This window comes from Motacilla alba, chromosome Z (genome assembly GCF_015832195.1).
Source record: "Motacilla alba alba isolate MOTALB_02 chromosome Z, Motacilla_alba_V1.0_pri, whole genome shotgun sequence".
Classification (NCBI taxonomy): Eukaryota; Metazoa; Chordata; class Aves; order Passeriformes; family Motacillidae; genus Motacilla; species Motacilla alba.
Window position 1 is genome coordinate 17,561,248 of NC_052046.1, and position 24,336 is coordinate 17,585,583.

Genomic DNA, 24,336 nt, shown 5'->3' on the forward strand with positions numbered 1-24,336 from the left:
TTTCTAGTATTTCTAGTTTCTGCTTTACATAATTTGGTTTTCTGTAGCTGATAAGGTATTTAAGCAAATCATTGAAACTTATGTCAGAAGAACAAAGCTCTCAGCCTCATAAAATGTGGCATGTAGTAAGAGAGAACCTGCTGAGAAAAAAACAGACACGAAAACTAAGGGAAGCAAAGGATAATTCATGTTTTCTGTCAAGTGTGTCACTAGGAATATCAGTAGGACCAACCAAAAAAGTCCAACAAATTCCTGATCTCTTTAATAAATTTCCCACTTACTCTGCAATCAAAAGCACAGAATTAGTGGCTACTGTGGATGAATTGTCCCCAAGAAAACAGATGGATCAGAAAATTGCACTATCCACTGCTAGTGGGTTCATGGGCATGTTAAGGGGGAGGTTGGTACAACAGAGAAAAAATAAAAGCCCTGTTTGCTTTTGTTTCTAAGGGAACCTCCACACATGCATGTCATCATGTACTTTCGCACAGGGGCTTTAAGAATTTGTGCCTTGAGGCTAAGGGATGAATATTGGTTTTCAAGTTGCAGATATGGGAGGGATGGTGCATTTAAGCATATAATGGTCAGTGCATGCAATATTGCTGTGCTTTACCTTGTAGTACTCTTAAAACCAAGTGAGTACTCCCCAGGAGATTTTCATTCTATTTTGCAAATGCTATGATAATAATTCTTGCTTTTTGTTTTTTTTCTCTGGTTTTTTTGGTTTTTTTTTGGACAGGCAAGAAAGATGGATGCTAACTTGAGAAGATAATTGCAAGCTTACCTGGAAACAAATTGTCTGAGAGTGTTTGTGCTCTGATCAAGTAATGTTTACAGTCACGTGTTTTGCGCAGGCCTATCCAGCAGAGAATCAGAGCAGCTTGAGGCACTTGGTATCTTGCAAAACAAGCCAAAACTGATGTGTTTTCAAAGCATACATCAGTTTTGATATGTAGCTCAGTGAATCTTCTAGTTTTTCTTACTTTGGAAAAATTAATAATTTCTGCATTTGTGAAATCTCTGTTCTTATCAGAGTAACATAATCTACTCTAATTGATCTTACTAATTCACTTAGCCATCCCAAATGCTTTGCTGTTTTTGCTCAGTTTCACAGGCTTGCTGTAACAGAAAACATCGGGATTCTGTGAGCCAACTTACTCTTTTTTTTTATTTACTTGAATAAAATTTAAAATTCCCAAATACTTCTAATTACATGTGCTGGGAATAAAGGCTGTGTAAATGTGGAATAAGGACTGTGGGTACTGACTGGTACAAAGAAAAAAAGCCAAAGGCAGATAGCCACTTACAAGCATTTAAACATGTTTGTTGCACTCAAAAAGACTACTTTCTTTTTATATTAGTTTTTTTTTACAAATTTCTTTAGCAGCTGGAGAAACCTGCACACTGATACTGCATAACTGATGTTATGCTCTGGTATTTCTGGTGCCATATCTCACAGCAAGCACGAGATTTTGAAAATGTTTATAGCGTGCTCTACTTCTTTAGCACATTGCTTTACATTTAAATATCATGACTGGCTGACATCTGATAGGCACTGGCCCAAGCATGCAGCTTTCTGGCAGCAGGGCAGACTCTGCTCCCCTCATTGGAGGTGTGGAGGTGTGCAGGATGGGACAGGCTGGGCATCAGGAGGAGAGTGGTGTGTGACATTGCTTTCCTGCCCTCCTCAGGATGGGCTACTTCTGCAAAAGTACCTATGCGGGGTGCCTTGTCCCTGCGGGAGTGCATAAAAAAAGTGGAAGTCCTAAATAAATTAAATGCTCTAACCACCCTTAGCCGTGTGAGGTGACTTCTCTCTGCAGCCTCTCCCCTGGGCTTGGCAGAGCCCAGCTCTGCCCGTGCCAGGGCTGAACCTGGCCCTGCATTGCTGCACAAGCCTTATGTAAAGTCCCCTTTGCATTTCCACAGAGCTGTAAAAGTAGTCCTACATGACTCAGAGATGTTTTGTGACCTTTCTGGGGAGTGAAATGCTTCTGACTTCCAGAGAAACCTCTACCTGTGCAGCCCTCTGGATGAGCCAAACTAATGCTTTTTGCTCCTGAGAAAAATTTCAAGGACAAAGGGAACTGTTGAAGGCAATGTGTTGCTCATGTAACTTTTTGTCTCTGCTAATGTCAACTTTGTATTCATTATAATCAGTGAGTGTGAAGGTTGATACGTATCAGAGAGACAGCTTACTCCACGCCTCTGTCCCGCTGGCTTCCAAATCACTTTCCTAGTAATCACATTTGAAAGGGCGATCATTTTTGCCTTAGATTAGTCTAAAAGCCTTTCTGTCATTAACCCATTTTTGTTCCTGTGCCCGAGGCAGTCTGAGATGAAAAGCTAGTGAATGTTTCCTTTGGTTTGTTTGTTTTGTGCTTTTTGCAGCACCTTCCTCAGGAGGTGGGGGACAACTCAAACACAAGCACAGCCAGTGCCTCTGTTCCCATCTGGAAGCACACTCCTACTCTTGGCATCTTTCATTTCAATTTAGCCTAATGTGTTGTCAGCCAAAGTGGATTGCATCAAATGTGCAAATGATTTTAAATGAAAATGAGCAAATTATGGCAGAGTCTTCCCAAGTGTGTGGAGAGGGGTTGATATAACCAATTTCTAAAAAAATAGAGAGAAAAAGAGACAGCTGGTGAGAAGGGAAATATTAAACCCAAGGGCAAAAGGGAGTATTTGTTAGAGTGGAGAAAACAGTGGGTTTAGTCATCATGCATGAAGAGCTTTAAGGTACAACCCAACAGTGGCCTGGCTCTCGTCATCAGAGAAGGACCAGTTTCACGCTGTGCAGATGTCACTCCAAGACTTTGCTAGCACAGAGTGCCACTGACCTGCAAGAGCAAAGATCATGGGGGAAAATACAGCAACTCTTCTAGAGAATATTAGTGGGAAGAAATAAAGACAAGAAAGAAAAGAAATCACAGACACATGTGGAAAAGATTTTTTTATATATATTTATAGATTTCACGTTTAATTTCTTTAATTTAAATTACAATGTTACCTTGTAACATTGGGGGTTGCTTCTTGTAACTCTCAGGCTTCAAGAAGAGAAGGTGAAAGGTATATGTGAAATTCTCTGTCTTGTCCATTCACAGACTTGGAGATCTTGGATCAAATCAAGACAGTAAATGACTCAGTTTGGACTGCTGGACTCAATTTGCTCCCAGCAAAGGGAACATGGCTGAAATGGAAAATATTTCCTCCTGGAGGGGTTCCATGGAGAGACTAACTGCAGGGCACATACCAAGAGCAATGAATAGTGCAAGGGTTGCAATGTACATTCCCAACACAGTCCAAACAGTAGTTTCTGGGTATAAGTGCAAGCCCTGAGTCATGCTGTGACTGCTGTTTGAATGATCTCATCAACCATCCTGAAAAACCATACCTGCTTCCTCTGAAGTATAAGAAGACAGAAGCATGAATAGCTTTTAATTAGTGATTGTAAGGATGAGAGTAAATGTGCAGATGTTTGAATGACCTGCTAGGTCTTGTCTTGCAATCCTTACTAATTGGAAGGCACAATATGTTATTTCGAGTGCACTTAAAGGATCAAGTTCTGCAAATTGCAGATACGGATATATGTATGGAATTGGCCATGTTTGGACCAGACCATGGACCAAATTCATCTGGATAGACTTAGCCATAGGCTTTTTACCAGATCAGCATGTAGGTGATCAACATTGCAGTGAGGTTTCATTATGAGAATGGAAAGGCTGCATGGGGAGTACAAGTTTTCTTACAGGAAGTGTGCAACCTTTGTCAATCCTTGTTTTGTAGTTCAGTGATGAAAGCAACATCTGCTATTAATGAAAGCCTTAGGTTGTGACATTAGTCACAACGCAAAGTAGGAAGTCTTGTGCTCATTTTAGAATATTATGCATTCTCATTCACTTTAAAGAAGTAGGATATCTTTTGTCACTTTAAAAAATGTTAAGTAATACTTCTGTATGTGAGCTCCCTTTAAAGGAAAATCAACTTGATATTGAAAGAAAATGCTAGTGATGTTACCATAAATATACTGATAATAATTTTTGACTTATGTCTTCCTATGCATGGAAGAAATGCAATGAAATTTACTAAATGAAATTTACTGCTTACCCTCTATTTTTTTTCAATGAAGTGAAATCAATACAAATATTATATCTTTTTAGACTATTTTCTGTTGTCAGTACTCCTTGTAAACATTAACTCATTATTTATCTATCCCAAGGAATGGTATGCATTGAAAGACAATCGCTTTGTAGTGGAATGTGACCTTGGCTAGTCTATAACAGCAAAAAAATGCCATCCCTTTGACGTTATATTGTTTTGATGCAAGGAAAAATTAGCTAACTAATTTGGAGAAGTTGCAAAGGATCTCCAACCTCTTAGAATGAGTTCAGCTAACCTTCAAGCTCTCTCTTTGGGAATGCCATTATCTTGTGCTGGCACAGAGTCTTTCACCTAAGAGCTTTTTAAAAAGCATTAAAAAAATCATTAATTAAGGTTACAGCATTTCAAGAGAGAGACGAATGTTATTAATCTCACTTTAAATGTCAGACTCTGGACCTGGTCTCTTTGCAATACCCAGGACTGTGGATGGACCCCGTGACCAGCAGCAAACTCTGCCCAATAGGTTTAGGTGTTGTGGGATGCATCAGGTGAGGCACAGGGGTCACACTCAGCTCCTCACTCAGCCCTTACCCTGTGGCAGCCCTGCTCTTGCTGCTCCTGGGCAGGGCTGCAAATGAGTAGTCTGTCACACAGACTGTGTCCACAGAAAACAATTGGTGTCCTTGGCTGTCCCAGAAAACGAGGGTTGTATGGTAGTCCTGTTATTCTGGCCGTCCTCCTTCTGCAATAGAGGATATCTCCTCCAAATGGTGTCCCAAGAGCTCTCTGTGCTGCTTTGGCAGATGCTTGTTCTGGGGTGCTTGATGTGGTACAAGGGAGCAGCTGCTGGGGGGTGATGTTTGCATGCTGTTGTCTGTGGGAGGGTGTGCTGAGGCATTAACCTCTGCAGAGCATGGTGCATCTCTCCTCACATGTGCGTCTGAGGAAACATTGTAAAAGGCAAAATACAATGAGTAAATAACTCTTTTTAGAATTGTGTTTCTGGAACACCTCCCCTGGGTCATTCAGTTTGCCAGAAATAATCTCTCTCATAGTCACAGTCTCAGTGACCTCAGGCTACGCTCATTAACATAAACTTGTTCTAAGCTCAGCAGAGACACCTCTCAATGCTGGTAATGGCTTTCCATTGTTATATTGGCTGCGGTACCTAAGCTTTGGGTCTGGAGTCAGAGCTAAGGCCCTGGGGGTTGGCACCATTATCGTATCTGAGCACCCCTCCCTAACTGAATGAACGCTGCTGGACATCCCATTCTTCTGGAAATCAGACCGAGGCAGTCAAGGGAGGAAGCCCACTTAGGGTAACACCTAAGGTTGATTTAAAAGAATATTTTTGAAAAGAAATTTCCCAGTTCCCCATCCTTGCCTTGTTTAGGTTGGCAACCTACTCAGCAACCTACAGAAAACTGTGTTCCTTTCTGTAAAAACCCAAACTGAAGGATGCACTCCAGTATTTCTCCTAATGTTGTCTGTCCCCTGGGATCTTCAGTTACTTCTCTCTAACTTGAGGACAATTTCACAGTCTTTTATTGTGTACTCTGCAGGAAGTAAATAGATCACACGTGTGTAATGTTTGGCATGTACACAAAGAAAAAGATACCTCCCTCTTCTATTATGTTTTCTAGTAATAGAGATACCACACTCTTCCCTTACTACAACTTTTGGTCTTGCGGTTTCCTTGTATTTGGATGTTTCTGTCTGGAGTCATGGAACCTCACAACGGTAGGTGAGGGCACCTACTATTAGACAGTGGCTATTTTTTTTTTTCTTATTATAGAGAGTCATTTAGGTCTTCAAATTCACATGGTTAGGTTTTAATTTTTAAATCAGCCAAAGTATCAAATTTGAATGGTTCCCATCATCCTGGACTGTTTTCTGGAAAACAGAATTAAGATTTCCAAAGAATCTCACCCTCATTCTTGTCCTGTTCTGTCATCCTCCTCCCAAAACTTGGACTCATGAACTTGGTCCAGCAGATTTTCATATCAAAATATCTGTACTGCAGACATATGCAACATTGCTTAGCTTAATACTAGACGGTGATTATACAGAAAAGAAACTTAAGTTATAACAATTTCCAGTTATTCCCCAAAAGGATGCTATTTTTGCAAGCTGCTCTTGCAAATCCAAAAGAGTAAGATTCTATAGGTGTTGTAGAGTAGGGCAGTTACTGAAGCCAGAGTTGGTTGCAAAGCTAGAAAAGTATTAAGATAATGTCACATCAAAATATTAAGTCACCAGGATTTTGGCAAAGAGAAAAATTCAAGAAAGTTTCATTCTTCTATGCACCTTTGCCATAAAAATATATTGAATCCAAGCTACTGTTTTTTAATATTTTTTTACTAATCCTTATTTTTCAAGTCAAGCTTAAAAATAAAAGAAACAAAGAAACAAACAAATAAATAAATAATAGAAATATCATAGTTTAAGATGTCATAACTTACTATCTATCCAAAATTTTTAATGCTCCTACATCAGAGAGGTGAAGAAGAGACACATATTTACAACCGGATGCACAGAGAGGCATGTAGTTTAGTCAGCAGATTAAAAAAATCCTCAGAAATATGCCCTAATTCTGGTTTGCCTTACAGCCTGGGTCATTGCTTGTGAAAAATGAATATGAAGTGAGACTGAATGAAAGACATAGGATGCTCAGCAGGCCAATCTGGATGTTGAGAGTACAGTTATTCTTACACTAAGGTTACAATATGTGGTGGGCATACTAGGTACTGAGCATCTGATTCCTACTGTCAACCTCCTGTGAATCCCTCCACAGAGGCAGCCATACCATGAATCCCACACCGCAACTTGCACCAATTAGCCATCTTGCTGGCAGGCCTGTTTGAGAAGACAAAGACTGAACAGACTTGGAGGGTGAGCTCTGTCCAGTCATCAGGGTGGTCCCACAAAAGCTGGCAAGGCAGAAAGGTGTTCTGCTCTGTGGAGAAGCCTGTATGCCTGCTGCTCTCTGCATTAAACAAGGTTGCTGTGCTGGCCTCTTCTAGGCAAGAGCCTGTTACTTTTATACATCCATCCTCTAAATGTTTTATATTAAAAGAATGCTAACATTTCTGGTCTACAGCCCACCTTCTGAGGATACGTCAGACAATTTGCTGGAATGAGACTCCAGAGTAAGAGTCACAATAGCGTGCTGCAGAAACCCGGTCATCAGACTGCTGTTTATCCAATCAGGAAATACAGCAGCGTCATGCGATCCAAACAGCTTGCTTTCACAGCTCCCAGAGAGCACTGCTTACAGAAATAGCTATGACTTCACGGCTATTTGCCACAAACTGCTTAGCCAATAATTTAAATACCAGCTGAATTAGTGAAAATCACTACCTGTGCAGAAAGGTAACATTTGCAAGATTAATAATTTCCTACAAATTATTTGACCTATGCTAATCTCTTTCATTGAACCATTGCACTTATCTTTTACCCTTCAGGCTAGCTGCTCTCTAATTGCAAGCTGACCTTGAGGGATGGCATCAGCTAGGTTAAACCTAACCCAGGCTGGAGCATCCCCAGCAAAACAGAGCTTGGTTATTGCTCCGCAGTTGTGTCTTAGCCCTGCTCTCCTGACAGCAAGCCCACAAAAGCACCTATACATTGAAAATGCTACTGCTGTTTATTAATTGAGTTTCTGTTCTGGCTGCACATGAGGAAACATCAGAAATTATGTAGCAGAGGTAGTGTTTCATTAGCTGGTGGAAGGTCATTGTGAAGCTCGCTTGGCTCAACTGCTATGCAGCCAAATTCCTCGCTCAGCTTCAGGCTCTCTGACATGTGACTTTTATTTAAGTCAAAGTAGCAAGATCAGGTATCTAATACACAGCTCAGAGATAACAACCTGAATCTCACTCAGATGTGGCCAGAAAGTGTTACCACAGTGTAATCAGAGAAAACCTTTTACTGTCCTTGAGCATGCTGGTCTGGTAGCATTAGCTACTGCCCAGGGAAAAGGGTTGTTCAGTAGGAGCTGTGACAATCTGCCCTTTAATCTGAGTGTCTGCAGGTCACTGACTACCTTTGGACAGCCTAGCTCCTGTGCAGGAGGATGAGAGACTTCATCCTGCATGGAGTCGAAACCTGAGGGCAGGCTTTGTGGTAGAGAGCCTGACAAGGAGAAGCTCCGGTCCATGTTTGCTGCAGTTTTATCAGCACCATGCTCCCCAGCTGCTGGAAAGGACTCTGCCTTGTGACACCCACTCGGAGCAGTGACTCTCAAGAAGGGAGACTTGGGCCTGGCAGGTGTTGGGGGAGGCTGGGAGGGACTGGGAGCCGGAACATTGTCATGGGGCTCCCCTCTGCTCCTGGGGATTCTCCCACACTACGTGCAGATCTGCAGGAGAGGGGAGCCAAAGGCTCTGTTTTGCTTTGCAAAGGGGGTGGATATTTGGCACAGTCCAGGGAACAACTGACTTCAGAGCAGTCCTTTTCTGGGTTTTCCTGCACAAGGGAGTGAGCTAGACCACTTCCTTGTTTATAAAAGTCTCCTATTTTGCCCTTCTTCTGTACAAACATAGAGTTAAGATAGAGAGTACAAGGTGTTGTGGAAACTTGTTTTTGAAATATGGATTCTGGAAACTTGAATAAGAACTGGAATGCATTTCCAGTTGTTGGGGCCAAATCCTTCTCTCAGTTACTCCCATAAAGCCAGAGTAAATAGCCAGTGTAATCAGTTATTGCAGATGCCTCTAATGTGACAGGAAAAGTCATGTCTGATGACACTCAGACTCACAGCATTTCCCTAGTAACTTCCAGTTGTATTTAAATGACTTTTCTGGTAGTCCAACAGGATGGATTTTGTTCGGGGAGTGATAAGCCGGTAAATATTTTCTTTATAAAAAGAAATGCCAGACTTAGTATTGTCCTCTGGGAATGTGACATTGACAGGTGTTAGGGTTCAAAGATCAGAAAACAATAGCGTTAACTTTGGAATGGGCATGGGTTTTTGACCTGGTGTGGTGAGTGGAAAATTCACTCATCAAAGCCCTGGGACATTAAACACCCCCCATTCCTCTGACTCTTTCATACAGTATTAGCTTTCCTTCACAGGGTTCATTTATCCTTGCTTATTTTGAAACACGTCTGAAGATTTTGTTCTTGATATTGCATCATTTGACTTCTTATGTAGGGGTTACTGTGGAACAGGACTATGCAGATCCTGGTTGCACTGGCAAACTAAGAGGCTTGTGAATACATGTGTGTGCATGGATGGGTGCATTTGGGCAGCAGTCATTTTGTATTAAGATGGTACCTGTGATTTCTTTTCTCTTTCATCCTGCCCTTGTTGCATATTTATGACCATCTCCCTGAACTTAAAGCAGTGAAGCTGCTCAATGATATCAAGATAATGACAACACAGCTTAACAGATAGGTACTGTATCTATCTGCAGAAGAAGGCAATCCCCACCATGTGGGAACTGCACTGTCCATTGCCCTTTCACATGTGGCACTTTTCCTGTAGTTCTCTGAGTTTTGCGAAAGGAGCACTCATTCTATGCTATTTGTACATTCCAGTCTGACATCTTCAGGTGTCTCATGTGATTCTGCTTTAAGTACAACCCATACTTATCCCCAAATTGTGCCTTTGTATTTAAAAACTGTAATTTAGTCACCAACAATTCTCTATCTGCAGCATAGTTTTCTCTTTTACCTTGCAAATGCATCAAACTCATCTCTTGAAGGGATAGAGGAGTCTGAGATTTGAGTGCATTTATTTGTGTGTGTGGGTGAGCAGGCAAAGTTCCCGCTGGCTCTAAGAGAGTACTCACATGCTGTACATAGTCCAAACATGCCTCCTTCCTGGCCTTTATTTGCAATTCAAACAGAAACAATAATAAAGTGAACTTCAGCCAAAGCTCTTTCTCCAAACTTGGCTAAGGTTCCTCTGCATGAATCCCCTCTGTCCCAGCCCCTTGTTCATGCCTTTCAAAGAAAGAAACCCTTCTCCCATCCTAGCTGGAGCCAACAGGATCCACCTGCCAGCATGAGGCAGCTCCGTATTTTTGTGCAGGACGTTAGCACCTGAGCAGAGCATGACTAAGCAGAGCTGCTCTCCCTGTGCAGGAAAGGGCCACCCAGCTGCAAGAGCTGTATTCAGTACCTGTGTGTGCTTCTAAAGCAAAATCAAAAAAAGCAGGAAGAGAACTGGGAATACCTCTGTGAGAGAGGGTTATGAGGAGCTAATAAAATTAGTGTGCTTTACAGAAAAGAACTTTGGCAAGTGTGTGGATCAGTTTGCAAGGCACTGTATAAGGAGAGGGCATCAGACACCATGGAGATACTTAATCAGACAGTGTCTTAAGACTTAATGTCCAGGTGTTGAGGCTAGAGAGATTTACACTGGAAATAAAATGCATATTTTTAATACGAGGATTGACATATTCTGAAGTTAATTTACTAAAAGATGTGTGGTAAATGCCCTATCATATAAAACCTCTTAGCCCCTCAAGAAGATTTCTTCAGGCATAAATTCCTGGCAAAATGAGGTGTAGAAAGTAGAAATCCAAGCAGAAAGCTCAGAATTGCTGTCCCTTACCTTTGAAATGACATTTAGTCCTCCCCAGTGCACTGCCAGCATCAATATAATGGAATATCAAACTGGCAATATGACATTGGTCCTTTATTCCAGCCCATGGCCAGTATTTTTATTGTTGATCCCACTCATTAGCCATATCATACTCCTGACTCTGGGACAAAGAGGCTGAGGTCACTATGTTAATATGCTTCAGGAAGAGGTGCTCCAGTGTTGCCCAGACTTTTAATGTGGTTTATAAGTGAGCATTCCCAGAAAACACCAAAGAAATATCAAAGATCTTCCTTATCAGCTGGAGCACTCGGTGACTTGTGTTAGCATTTTACAATATTGTTCCAAAACAGATGAGAGACGAAGTGACAGGTCCTGTCATTGTGCCCAGAAATTTTCTCTCTGTGACCAGAATTTTGACATACAATACAGACAAAGCAGCAGAGAATGAGTGTACTGTGGGCACTGACCCCTTTTCTGTGAGATTCATTCCTCTTCTCCAGAAAAAAAAAAAATAAAATCTGACTTTGTACTAGTTATCATGAGCACCTCTTCCCACAGCAAGTGTCCTAGACAGCCTTTTTCATGCTCTAGCAGCACACAAGGTCTGTAGGAGTTAGACTTCAGCATGAAGTGATTTCTAGCTGATGGGAGGGACTCTCCAGAATTGGGAATTCACTTCCCGTAAAAAAGGCTGTTCATTTCACATTAAGTTTTAATTTAGCAGAACAATTGCTTGCTTTCTTCAGAGGAGGAGAACATGTTCCATGAACAAAGACTGTCTATAACCATTAACTTTGGCCCCACTAAGTAAGAGGTCAGGTTTATTTTCCATACACTCTGCCTGCCAGACCTGTTTTCCCTTTTTCCATTCTACTGTTTTTCATCAGGTCACTCTTATTATAGTTCATCCATGAAAGAAAGCAGGAAAAATTATTTCCTTCAAATATCAACATGCAAGATGGGAATCAGAAAACAGCAATAAAATAAAGAAATAAGCTTTTTTCTTTGACCAAGCAAAACAAATCTCACAGCTCTAACAGCTCTAACAGTGCAAAACCAAATATTTTTCTAGACTCAGCATCTGGCAACAAAAAAGTAGGAAAACAAAAATTGTTTTAAAGGTTGGAGAAATTCAGATTCGAGATAGCTACAACTTGCTTTCAGTACAGTGTAATCACATGCAAGGGAGAGACAAAGAGACAAATTCAAGATATATTTTTGCCGCCAGATTTTGTTCTGAGAAATCTAGATTTTGGCGTTACATCAAATGACTAGTCCATTAATCACATTTAAAATACTATTTGCTTCTTTTTTTTGAAGAATAAGAGTATTTTGTCAGTGACAAAGACATACAGCCCCACATATAGACTCAGCAAAAGAAATCCCACTGACAGATGACAGACTGATACTCTTTTTTTTTTTTTTTTTTTTTTTTTTTTTTTTTTTTTTTTAGTGCAAGGGAATACAGTCTCAAGATTCCTGAGAAAACCTGTGGAAGAAAATATTATCTCATGCTTGAGTATCTTCCAAATTTTGCAAAGACCAAAGCTGCACTGATTTAAGTGTTTGGGGCATTATGAGTAGCAGCTCTGAAGCAGTTCAGAGGCAGAAGAACACCAGAGGCCATCTTGATCTGATGCAGAGTTCACTCTGAAACTCACTGCAATTACCAGAAAGACTGTGACATCTTGGAAACTGCTATGAGCGGGGCTGGGCAGCTAGCTGGTGAGCTGAGGCCCATGAAGCCTAGAGTTGCTGATGCTCCACTGGTGAGTCAGCTGTTCTCTGACTTCCCCATGAGAGAAAAACATCCAGCTGTGGACACAACAATGTGTTGGATGAGGTGCCAGCTGAAGTGTCCTGCTCATCTCTCTGGGGTGCAGCTGTGCCAATGGTATCACTCGTCAGAGAGCGGGCTCTGGTCCCAGAGAGAGGAAGATGTGTGAAAAGCAAACAATGCTCCAGCCTTTTGCTTCGGCACACAAGCCTCTACTTAACACAGTTTCACTTGAAAGAAGAAATGCAGCATCTCCATTCTAAAGAAAATTCATCTGAGCTAAACCACAAGCAAAGTCTTAAAGAAAAGCTGAGACAGCGTAAGGCAATGCATCCATCATGCAACCTAGATATAGCAGTGACACTGAGGAGGCTGCCTTCTCAGCAAATAAACCATTGAGCCCCTGATCACATATTCCCCTTTGGAAACAGGCTGCCCTTAGCCATGGATCTGTTATTCTCAAGTTCAGTTTGTTTTGCTCAGTTTTGTTTGTTTCTGTAGTCCCTTCACAGTTTTTCCAAAAGGGACACTAGCACACAGACACACACAAAATGGAAAAAAAAAATGTTTTGCTTTCTGGAAACCCTGTGGCTAAGAACACCTAAAATGTCAGCTGCCAGTTTATTTAGACATGGCAAGGCATATGACTGGACAGGGAACACAGCTGAGACCAATTCTATTCCCTTTTTGTTTCTATTTCCCAGTACTTCCTCTGGAAAAAAAAATAAAAAGAAAAAAAGAAGAAAATTGGTAGGGCATTGGACTGGGGAAACCTAGCATTTCTAAACCTAGACTTTTCTTGCTATTTCCTTTCCGCGTTCATCTTCTTACTACAACCAAAGCTTATGTTTACCTATATCCTCTTTTTCTCTACTGTTCATAATTGGTTAAAGTCACTGATGTTAATCTTTCTTCCCTGCCTATACCAGTGTTACTCAAAAGAACAGGGTGAGGGCAAAGAGGAGGCATCTGCCTAGTCCTTTGGTCAGCTGATATCCCAAACCCACTTGTGGAAAAATCCCTGTGTTCCAGCAGACACAGAGATGAGAACTTCTGCTTAGATTCCATTTCTCCTTGGCTCGTGTTCATAGCCCTGGCTGGCTGGAAGGATGGAGCACGGAATGCCCTAGTACCTGCAGTCTGTGAATAGAGCAGAACATGGCTTCAAGGCAGATGCTAGGATGTAGCACATTTCACCCCTGCTCACTGAAATTATCTTAACTTCTACTTATGAGATCCATTAAAGGAGAGACTTGGTGTTAGGTAACAGAATAGGAACAAAGGATTTCTCTACATGAACTGTTTATTGGGTTACTAAGATTATCGTGCATCACTGAGCAGGACACAGTGATGTATGTGACCTAGGAAGAAGTTGCTGAAGCCCCTTAGGGCAATTCAGATGCAGAATCCCACCTGCTGATGTTTATCAGGGTAATACTTTTCTCTTCCTACATGCTCCACCACTGTGATAGGACAAGGTTAGTTGCCTGGCGACTCTGTGTGATTTTTGTGTGATTTTTCTCCTCATAGTGGAGAAAACAACAGTTGCTCCTTGCCCAAAGACCTGTGACTGAAAGAGGCAGGTTCTGCTCCTGAGGGCTGCAGAATAGGGCAAAGGGACCATGTGACTGGGCTCTGCTAAAATGCAGGAGCTGGAAGGATCAAGGGATCTTAACAAGAAGGTTTCTCCAAAGATCTGCCATAGCAGAGTCCAAGTAGGCACAGGAATTGTGGGATGTCACCAGTTGTGGGAGATGGTGGAGCTCAGTGGAAGACATTTGAAATTCACTGAGAATTCAAACATTAAACCAAATAAAGAGACACAGAATTTCCCAGCAATATCCCCTTTGTGATTGTGTACTATATCAGAGCTGTCACATGAAATGAGGAAAACATAATGTGTCATTTTGAAGGATGTAACAAGGTGCTAAAGAGCTGCTGGCTCTTGGAGACACTGACTGTGCTACATCTGGTCACTTCCCCCACCAAGGAGCCTGGGGCTGATGGCTGGTAAAGCGCGGCTGGGTAGCACAGGAGGTAGGTGGTGCGTGACCTTTAATTCCTCAGATAGAGGAAATTGCCTGCAAGAATGCAGGAGAAATTAGAGGAATTAACTTTGGTCTGTTAATACTAGATCTGTCAATCTTGTTCTTTGGTTAAAGTGCATGGGAATTCCTGTAAACAACCGATGGCTTTAAAGGCTTTTAGCTGTAAGTCTGTTCACCTTCCATCCCCCTTTGCCTGACCTTGAGCTTTAATTAGAAGTTCTGTGATTCATGACTAAACAGAATAATTGCATAAAACAGGGCAGAAAGGCATTCAGACATAACTGGATTTACTCTAAATATGAACATTTGTACATGTACTGATCATCATCATCATCAGGATAATAACATGGTACATGTTATTCCAGATCTTTGTATCTATTAGTGAAAACCAAATTGCCCCAGGTGGTTTCTGAAATGAAAAAAATCCTGTTCTGAGTCTGTAACAGTTAATTTTTAACTACTACTTACATTCCTCTTACTCTACACATTAAACCCACATGTCATCAGCTATTGATTTCATAGCTTTAACAGTTGGTGAAGGAAAACAAACTGTGTGACAGAAAATAGAAAATCTATGTCAGGATGTGCTCCACTTTGTGTGCCATTTAGTAGAAGACCAACAAACTACAGATCCCTTTGGCATTGTCCAGCCTCCTCATCCTTCCCCTGGCAGCACAACAGCAGAGGAAAAAGGGGTTGCAGAGGCAGATAAGCTCTCTTCTTTCCATGGCCCCCTGAGTGTGTCCCCACTCTTTCTAAGCAACACACATATGTGCAGCACTCAAAAGCATTTGGTGAATAACATGGAATAAACCCCAGTTCAAGTTTTAGCTTGGCACTGGGATACACCCTTTCTGCTTCCTCTCCTGCACCTGCTTGTGCCAGGAGCAGGAGGTTTATTCTCCAGTAACTCCCCTCCCTTCTTCCCCCGCAGAGCAGCCTTTACTGCTGGGTGTGCTTTTTGTGGATATCTGGCTTCTTCAAGCAGAAAGTTTTGACAACACAAGTGTTGCTATTTTGCCAAGTGCTACAATATCTGAGAGTCAGGCATTTGATTTTCTTCACCAGATATTTTTAAACCTTTTGGAAATTCATAGCTACAGAGTTTTTGAGTTCAGATGTGATAAAAACCTGAAAAAGAACATATTCCCCTCCATATCAGGTCCTCAGTCCTTTACAGCCAGGAGGTATCACATCCTGACAGTGCAGAGACGTACAAAATGCCCTCTCCCCTCCATCCAAATGCTACTGATATTTCTAGAAATTCAGGTGTTATTTTATTAAATGACATTCCATTTCTGTAGGTGGAGTCAATCCAAAAAGAGATGGTGTCAGAGGATGTATGTTAGCTGCAACACTTTGGACATGGATTCTGAGGTTTTATTTGGCCTGTAATTAAGACTTGATAAAATGGAGCATTTATCAAACCCAAATGTGGTAGAAATATCCCTCTTCTGATGAGGCAGTTGTTTTTTTGGGTTACTGTGTACACATCCCTGCCAGTACAACACTGAGACAGGGGGATAAACAAAGGAGTGAAGTCAAAGAATTAGACTAAAGTGAAACCTATGCTTCAACCGTAACCAATAAAGTAAATTTAAAGGCAGAAAATGTCTGATCAGAGAAAGCACACAATTATGTGTGTAATAGTAGCTGGCAGAAAAGGGAACTCAATAATTACAGTGCAATTCTTGTAGTAATACAGGCACATATGTTTTGCAGACTTTAGTACTTCCTTGAGGAGCAATGGTGTAGATTCACTTGTCCCCTAGCTCCAGTCTCCCTTTGGGGTCAGAGGCCCAAGGAAGAGGGCAGTACTGAATAAAAGAGTGGACATTTTCATGAAGAGGGTTCCTGCTTCATGTATGCGTCACCATAGAGTGGTTGCATGTATCCATCCCTGACACAACCACAGGGCTTTCAGTAACACAGCTGGCAAGTAAAATACCATGCTTTAAGATTTTGAAAATGTTTTAATAGTTGAAAAAATTAAATTAACTGAGTGGAGAGGGTGCTGCCTTCTTTACAGGAAGAGATCCTGACTTCCTGTGCAGCATCATATGCAAATAGGTAATGAAATTCTCAGGAGGCTAGGACAGTTGAATGTTTTCAGGATATATTTCAGAACCAAATATCTCTTTTAATTGTAGGCTATTTCAGACACCAGATATTTCAAATAAGTTCATTTGGACCAAATTTATTTGGTCCAAATTGTTGATCAAATTTAACAAAAATCGTATCTCTTTCTGTATACTTACATCCATAGGGAGTTATTACTTGAATTTTTACTCAGCAGCATGTATAGGACTATCTGGTAATTTTATGTACATAATGAGTTCAATAATCTCAATGATGCAACATTTCCTGGTCTGCTCTGCTGATCAGCCCTGCTCTCAGGGTCTGCTGAATGGAAAAACAGGCACGCAAATGGCTCAGTCCATTACTGCCTGGCACCCCTCCTAATTTCTGCCTTCACTTGCCCCTGCACTGCAGGAGCAAGCTGCTAGTGCAGAGCTCTCAAAAGAAGTGCATCACAGAGGAAGGTTATTAACCTCTACTGTGTCTACCAGAGATCTCCTGCCTCCTGAAGGTTAATTTTCTGATTTCACTGTTTGCACTTGTGCTGTCCTCAAAGAAGGAGAAGCACACAGATGAATTCCTAAATCAGAGGAATTCCTAATGAAAATGTGCATACCTTTGAAGATATCTCTGTGTTGCTCCCAGCCCCCATTTCCCGGCTCCCAGCTCCTAGCTATTGGGAGCTTCTCAACATGAAAATTGAGAACAATCCCAGTGCTGTTGAAGGGTGAAATCCTTGGCCTGTAAAGCTGCTAAATTTCATCAGATTTCATGGAGCATCTCAAACTCAGTTTTGCCACTATCCTGGCCAGTGGTCTTGCTGACATGCTGGAGGAGTTTTGCTTGTTACTTTCTCTCCCAGGAACAGAAGAGGAAGAGACAATGTCCCTCTTGGCCATCATCTATTTTCTTCATCAGTGAAACAACTCAAGTGGTTGGGTCTAAGAGATGAAAGCTTCAGTAGATTTTTGTGATAAGACTGTAATTTTGTGCTAATTTCATTTCATGAACACACATTTGTTCATTGCTTCCTATATTTGCATGTATTTGATTTTCATACCACAGTCAAATGGTTTTAAAATCTGCTGAATTAGGAAGAACACTTCATAACATAAACTCCTATATATAGTATCTTGGTCTATGGATATTTAACGGACTCCTTATTGTATCTATAATTTAGTTGACATGCAAAACGTGCACAGAGTTCACAAAACAACTTTGAACTCCTCATACCAAGTAATCTGCTTTACTCGTTGCAATAAAATTAAATGTGGCAGGGAATTGCACAGGAGGCTGATGTGCCCCTGTATTTTTTTTTTTAGCAACTGGACTGCTTTTTAGCCTCAAAATTCACACAAGTAAGTTATTTGTTCTGATCTTTGTATAAGCAGTTTTTAGATGTGTGTTCTATACTTCTGGTGCCTGATTTGAGGCAGAGGCTGGGTGCAGAACTGCCAGATATTCAGTCCTATAATTGTTCTCACACATGCTCCCACTGTCACCACAAGACAGGTTTAGAGCAGGCTGAAGCTAAAAGAGACAGTGCCACAACCACATGTTCTCCAGTTCCTCATTCTGACCCTCTGCTCTATGCCTAGAACTCATTCAGGCAGTTATATCCCTGCCAGGCTTTGACTGATTACAGATGCCAAACTCCAGATGCCAGATTCTCTGTACACAACCAGGGCTGCTGCTTCTCTTCATTTTTCCATTGAGTAGCTGGTTACCAGAAAAATCAGTGATGCTGAAATAGAAGAGTCAGAAAACAAAGATTAGGAGTTGGGACCCAAATTCATTCTTGTCTTTCAATCTTAATCTTCTCTGCATTCCCAAGCCCCTATTGTAGCATCAACCTGAAGTGTAGTGACAGCTAGAGATTATCAGGAAAATGATCCTGTGAAAAGTAAAAGAAATGTCATTGATTAAAGACTAAAGAAAATGGGATCACAAAAGGTTTCATGAAAGAAACCTTATTTCCAAAACTATCTGTGTGGTATTTTATAAATTCATATTTCTTTAGGCATTCACTTGTATTTCATACAAGTCTGCTCAAGAAAACACCTCCTGAGAGAGTACACATGAAACACCAATGCTTTAGTCCTTTCTCCACATAGTGTCAGGGATTAGGAAATGTGAATGCAAAAGAGCATTAACCTGAAAGCAGCAAAGAAAGACCATTTCTCCTGAGGCCTGTAGAGGCAAGACCATCTTCTGAGTCAGGAGAAACTTCAATTATAGGGATTCTCCAGTACAAGAGAGTTATTTTGGTTTTGATTGATGTTAATTTTATTGATAAAAATGTGTGGACTGGATTATGAAAGGCTGCATGACTCACAGGGGCATATAAGCGTGTACAGAAAAGATCAGAAGAGAAAGTGGACTTTCTTCTGCCTGCAGTGGAGTGAGTCAGAGTCCAGAGAGCTGGGGAAGATGTGACCACTGCCCAGCACTGCCACCAGAGTGGGGTGAGGGTATTTTGCCCAGGCTAACTGTGGCAAGACTCAGCTGTACTGCGTCACGGCATTCTGGTCTCCTGAATGTGCACGCGCGCACACACACACACACACACACACAAACACATATATATACACAAAAATAGATGCATTCAATGCATTCAGTGCATGCTCTCTCTGGCCCAGGTCATGTCTGGAAGCTACTATAGAGGTCTAGATTGCTAAGTTTATTTCAAAAATTAGTCAGCTGAATTTGTCCTAAAAATCACAGCTTATTCACTCTACTCCCTTGTTTGCAGCCTGGCAGCTGTTGAGGCATGTGGATGCTCAAGGCTGTGACTGTCCTGTTTGGAGAGGGAGGTCCCGAGGAAAGCCACTCCTACAGGCTCGCACCGCAGCCACAGTGCAGTCCCTAAGCGGAGAGCCGCGTCCCTGGGGAGACAATGCCTTTACCACTTACTTTTGCCTTTGCTGCTGAGCAAGAACTAACAGGAAATATTAGCCTGGCCTGCAAGGATGCACCTGCACTCTTAGTCTTGTCCTCTTCAGCACACTCAATGCAGGTGGCATTTTATCTGTTGAGGCTGGTTTGTGATATCTGATCTATTTTTTCCCCTGATGATTATCTATCTTTCCTCTGCAAAGGGAGTATTTTTTTTCTTATTTTATTTTTTTCCTTCTTTTTTCTGTTTCTTGTTGTTGTAATATCCTGAGGGCAATAAACAGCAGAGCCTTTTTCTGTGAGAATAGATCCAGGTTTCAACATACATTACTTCTGTTCAGTTTCAGAACTATTTTTTTTTTCAGCCCAGTGACTTGCAGCAGACAGCCTAAGTTTGTCCAGCCACTCATAAGTGATGAAAAACTTTGACATCCTGGGAGGAGCTGCTGTTAAATGGCTGCCGTTGGAATATCTGCCTGGTGGTGGTTTGGTTTCCATCTTACTTTCGCCATCTCCAAAACCCAGTCCATCGCTCTCAGCCATTCACCAGTCACTCTGGTCACCCGTGCCAGTTTACTGGCTTAACACTGGTGGCTTCATGGCAGAAAATCTATTCTGAGCGTTTCTGAAACAAAGCCTTAATGATATATGACTGCCAAAGTTAGCTGTTTCACAGCTGTAATAGCACACTGTAGGCTGTGTGGCAGCCAAGCTGTCTTTGTTACTGTATAAAGTGAGGTGCAAGCGCCTGGAATGCTACAGGCAGCCAGAGCCATCGTGGGTGGCAGCTGCCTTCAGAGTCCTTGAAAGGATATGCTGTGATAACTTGATAAGGTGTTTGCATGTGTTAAAGGGCATGACATCAGTGAAAGGCTGGCTGGTGAGAGCACAATTTTCCTTGGACGTTAGGTGCTCCAAACTGCATTAGAATTAGGTGGAAAATATGAAGCATGTTGTGGTTTTGTACATGACTCGAATTATTTCATGAAAAATAGTTTTCCTGCTAATGATGTTGGACACAGGAACATAGGGCTAAATTTTTAAAACTCATCTAATGCCTGATTCAGTTCATATGTTTACAGATTCTTTTACAGTGCCCCTCAACTTTTCCAGTGAGGATATACTGCATTTTGTAAGAAATCCTGAAAGTCATGGCACTGGGATGTGGGTTGGCATTCCCATTCTGGGGGCTGGTTTCTGTAAAGCTGCTGTAAATCAGCAAGAATTCCACAAAATTATTTTGGTGTAAACACATGGTAGGTAAGAAGGGCCTTAGACTTGCTATTCTCATTCTCTGCATCTATGTGGACCTAAAAACTCTGGGCAACAAGAGAGTTTGACCACTGCAACTGGCCTTCTACTCTTTCTCCCAGCTCAAAACTGGTCCTTATGTTTCTTGAAGAGATTTTGTCTCCACTCTGCTTGGGGAAGAGTCAGAAAGACCCATCAGCCCATCCATGCAGTCAGGTTCCACACAGCCATTCTTGTGAGGCTGCAGTGGTTCTTGCTACCAAGTAAGAACTATAAAGTTCAAGCAAGCTCTTTAAAATAAGTGCATAGGATACAGCATCTAAGGACTTATGTTAGAGTGATTCTCCCTTCAGTCTCATCACTCTGTGGAGCTGTGTTAGCACAAGCTGGTGAGATGCAGGACCCTTATATAGTGTAAATATTGGCATTCCCTTGAGAAGGGTAAATGATATGGCAAGCATCTTTAAACTGCCTGAGGTAGTCAGCCAGAGGTGCTGTGGCTGCATTTTCCAAATAATAGAGAAAGCTGATTTTAACATGGATTTGTTTCTCAGATATGGGAATTACACCCTGTAACTGACTGGTGTGTCAGAGTGAGATGTGTATCCCACAGCAATGGAGTATTTTAAGACTATGTCCTGCTCTTGATGAATAAATTTAATTCACATGTTGAACAGTTTCTGGTCCCATTTCCTCTTGGTGAAACCTGATACCTCATGAAAACAAATTCTCAGGGCTTTTTCCCCTTATAATCCATTTGTCTAAATTTCACTGAAGTTGTTGAGTTATGAAAATTTAGCAAGAGGAAAATGAACTCTTAGTGATTGTCTTGTTTGAAGGATTGAACGGATTAAATTTATAACTAATCCAGAGCCACAAGCCATGTCTGGCTGTGAGATAAACACTGATGCTGCATAAGTTATTGATACCAGTGAATCATTTCCATGATGGGAACCTGAGATGAATGATTTGGACTACAGTACATTTAGGTTGTTGCAAGATCTGTAAACTTGACAAGGCAAAAGCACATGCTGTATTGCACATTGCTGCATTTGGGCTTCCATTTATGGAATTTTAATATAAATGGGAAGGCCCATTTATATTATGCTAACAGAAAATACAAAATCCCTCTTTCTCTTCCAAGAACTTGGAAGCAAGAGAGAAAACTGTAAACCCAAACCATCAGTGATTTTTTTCTTTTTGCCTAGCATAATTTACAAAATATTTCTCTCTTTGGCAGAGGTAAACTGGGGGCAGACCAATCACACCTAGACTAAATGTGTGTCAGAGGTCTGAGGTCTTTTCAAAATACCAGGAGAGATCCTCAGGTCTTCAGTGGAGCACCCAGACAAGTTACTCAGGGCAAGACAGGATAGGAAATGAACTCACAGAGATGCACACATGCATGTGACTAGCCCGGCATGAGTAGAGAGCACCTTACTCCTTTCTCACTTAGAGTAGGAAAAGCTGCTTCACATTCAGCCTGGTCTGCTGGAATGAAGACGTCTCTGCCTATGGCAGATGGGCTGGAACTAGTTGATTTTGAAGTTTCTTCCACACAAACAATCCTATGATTTACAACAGGCTTTTGCAGTGCATGAAGCAAGTGGTGTGCTATAAATTGGCAGGTGTTCTTACTTCAAGTACCCTTTTCTTATGCCCATTATTTGATAGAAGTTTCTCAATTATTCAGTCTCATTACTGAATAGTGTTGTGCATTGAATTCCTGACCTCCAGGTTATTTCAGGATGCCACAAAGTGGATGTAGCTGGAGATCTTGGGCACAGGCTGCAAAAGTGAATAGATATTGAACTGATGTTGGACACAGGAACATAGGGCTAAATTTTTAAAACTCATCTAAAGAATTCTATATTTCCTAGACTACTGAATCCACATGCATAATCAAATGGATTAGAGTTGCTCAACTGCCCCTCTTGGAAATGCTTTTGTGCTTCTTGAAGCTGTTTTTGTTCTGCATGTAGGTAATATGGAAAGGGATATGTTCCACTAGCATCTTCATACCAAAAGAACAATAAATGTGCTGAAAATTCAGATGATCTGGGAATAAGTTAACTTAAACAGGAGGCTTTTAAATAGACTTACAAGCTGCAACAATGCTGGTCTATTGACATACATAATTGGAATTTTCCTCTTCAGTATAAAATAACCCAACAACTGAAAAATCAGAATATACTAAATTTCATCTGTCTTAGCAACTTTCTGAACTCTGCAGTAGTATTGTGTTTCTAGCTGGATGCCACATATTTTCAAGTTATCTCTTCTCCTACATGACCAGAAAACCTGACCTTGTAGACTCCACTGCACAGTCCTCTCTGTTGCATAGAGAGTGAGTAGGTCACAGGTCAAAACTCAAGTGGTTGTTTGTCCTTTTTTTGTTCCCTCAATAGCCAGGAGTATGATGGCACAGGCAGATGCTGAGATGCATTCCAGAATTCAGGATCAGGGATTCAGGTCCTGGCTGATTGGTTGGCAGCTCTCCTAAGGCAGTCAACTCTAAATTACAGAAACACTAAGACATGAAGTAGTATTTGTATTCACTGCAGCTATGCATTATTATTGTTGTTGTTATTATTATTATTATTGCACAGGAGAAGTTAGTTTTCCCTTTAGTAACAGGAACAAGTGGTCTGAGGAACAGCAGTTCATTGAAAGTTCAAGCAGTTACTTACCCAATGGGCACAACAGATCCAAGATGTTGAGCCACTTAGAAATGATAGCTAGAACTAAAAAAATCAACGAGGAGGTGATGAATCTTGGATGTGTATCAGGTTTATGTGTTAAGCCAGCCTTCTGGGAGATATTTTAAAAAATTCAAATTGTTTTGACAACAGAGGAAGATAGCAAGGAGCTATATCATTCATGATAGCTACTATTCAGAGAGCAGGTTCCTGTCTTGTATGTTTTCTCTGTCAGGAAAATCTTCATTCCGAATTTGTGTGGAGGGGCATGAGCAGAAAACTCAACCTTCTGGGAATTTACTGTTTTAGTGGTCTGTGAAAAAGCTGCTGGAGCCCCTTTTGTGACCCCATGCTCATCTCCAATGGCTTTCTCTTGGCTTTGTTCCCTGACTAAGCCAGGTGGCTGTGGGAAAGATGCTGCTCCATTCTACATTTAGAAACAGGCAGAGAGCAGAAGAGATGCTATAAAAAGTTTTAACTGCAGTGAGAAGTTCAAATCTACCACTCATCCTGTAGAACCCTCTAGAGTGCTGCCCTTCCTCCTAAGCCCCCTTCTCCCTTCATACACAGTCAGGAAACATTTGTGAATCTTAAACAGAGGTCATGCCTAAGGCCCACTCACTTGCAAGCCCTTTGTGTGCAGTGAACAAAGAACCAGTTACAGATTTTTCCTCCAGCTTTGACAGAAGAGCCCATGAAAGGACAGGTGAGGTCAAAGCTGTAGGAGGACAGTGGAGGTGAGTAGCTGGAGGATCAGCAGAGTGAACCTGTGAGAGTGTTCAAGTGGTGTAACTCTTGCATGCAGGAAGAAGCAGGGAAAAGTTTTCATGGACTGGGAAAGGACTTCAGAGGGCATGCTCTCTGTTTCACACTCTCTGCTGCTGATTCCTCCAAGGGAGGAGAAGGCTTCAGGTTTTGCTGTCTTGCTCA

At 41.5% G+C, this 24,336-nt stretch overlaps 1 long non-coding RNA gene across 1 annotated transcript in view; it reads right to left on the minus strand.

Annotated features, from left to right (window-relative positions):
- Window positions 1–16,341: 16,341 nt before the first annotated feature.
- LOC119696097 overlaps window positions 16,342–24,336 on the minus strand; it is a 48,471-nt gene continuing 40,476 nt past the window's right edge. Inside the window, exon 3 of the long non-coding RNA XR_005255489.1 lies at window positions 16,342–18,305. This is a non-coding gene — a long non-coding RNA (uncharacterized LOC119696097). The remainder of the gene's footprint in view (window positions 18,306–24,336) is intronic.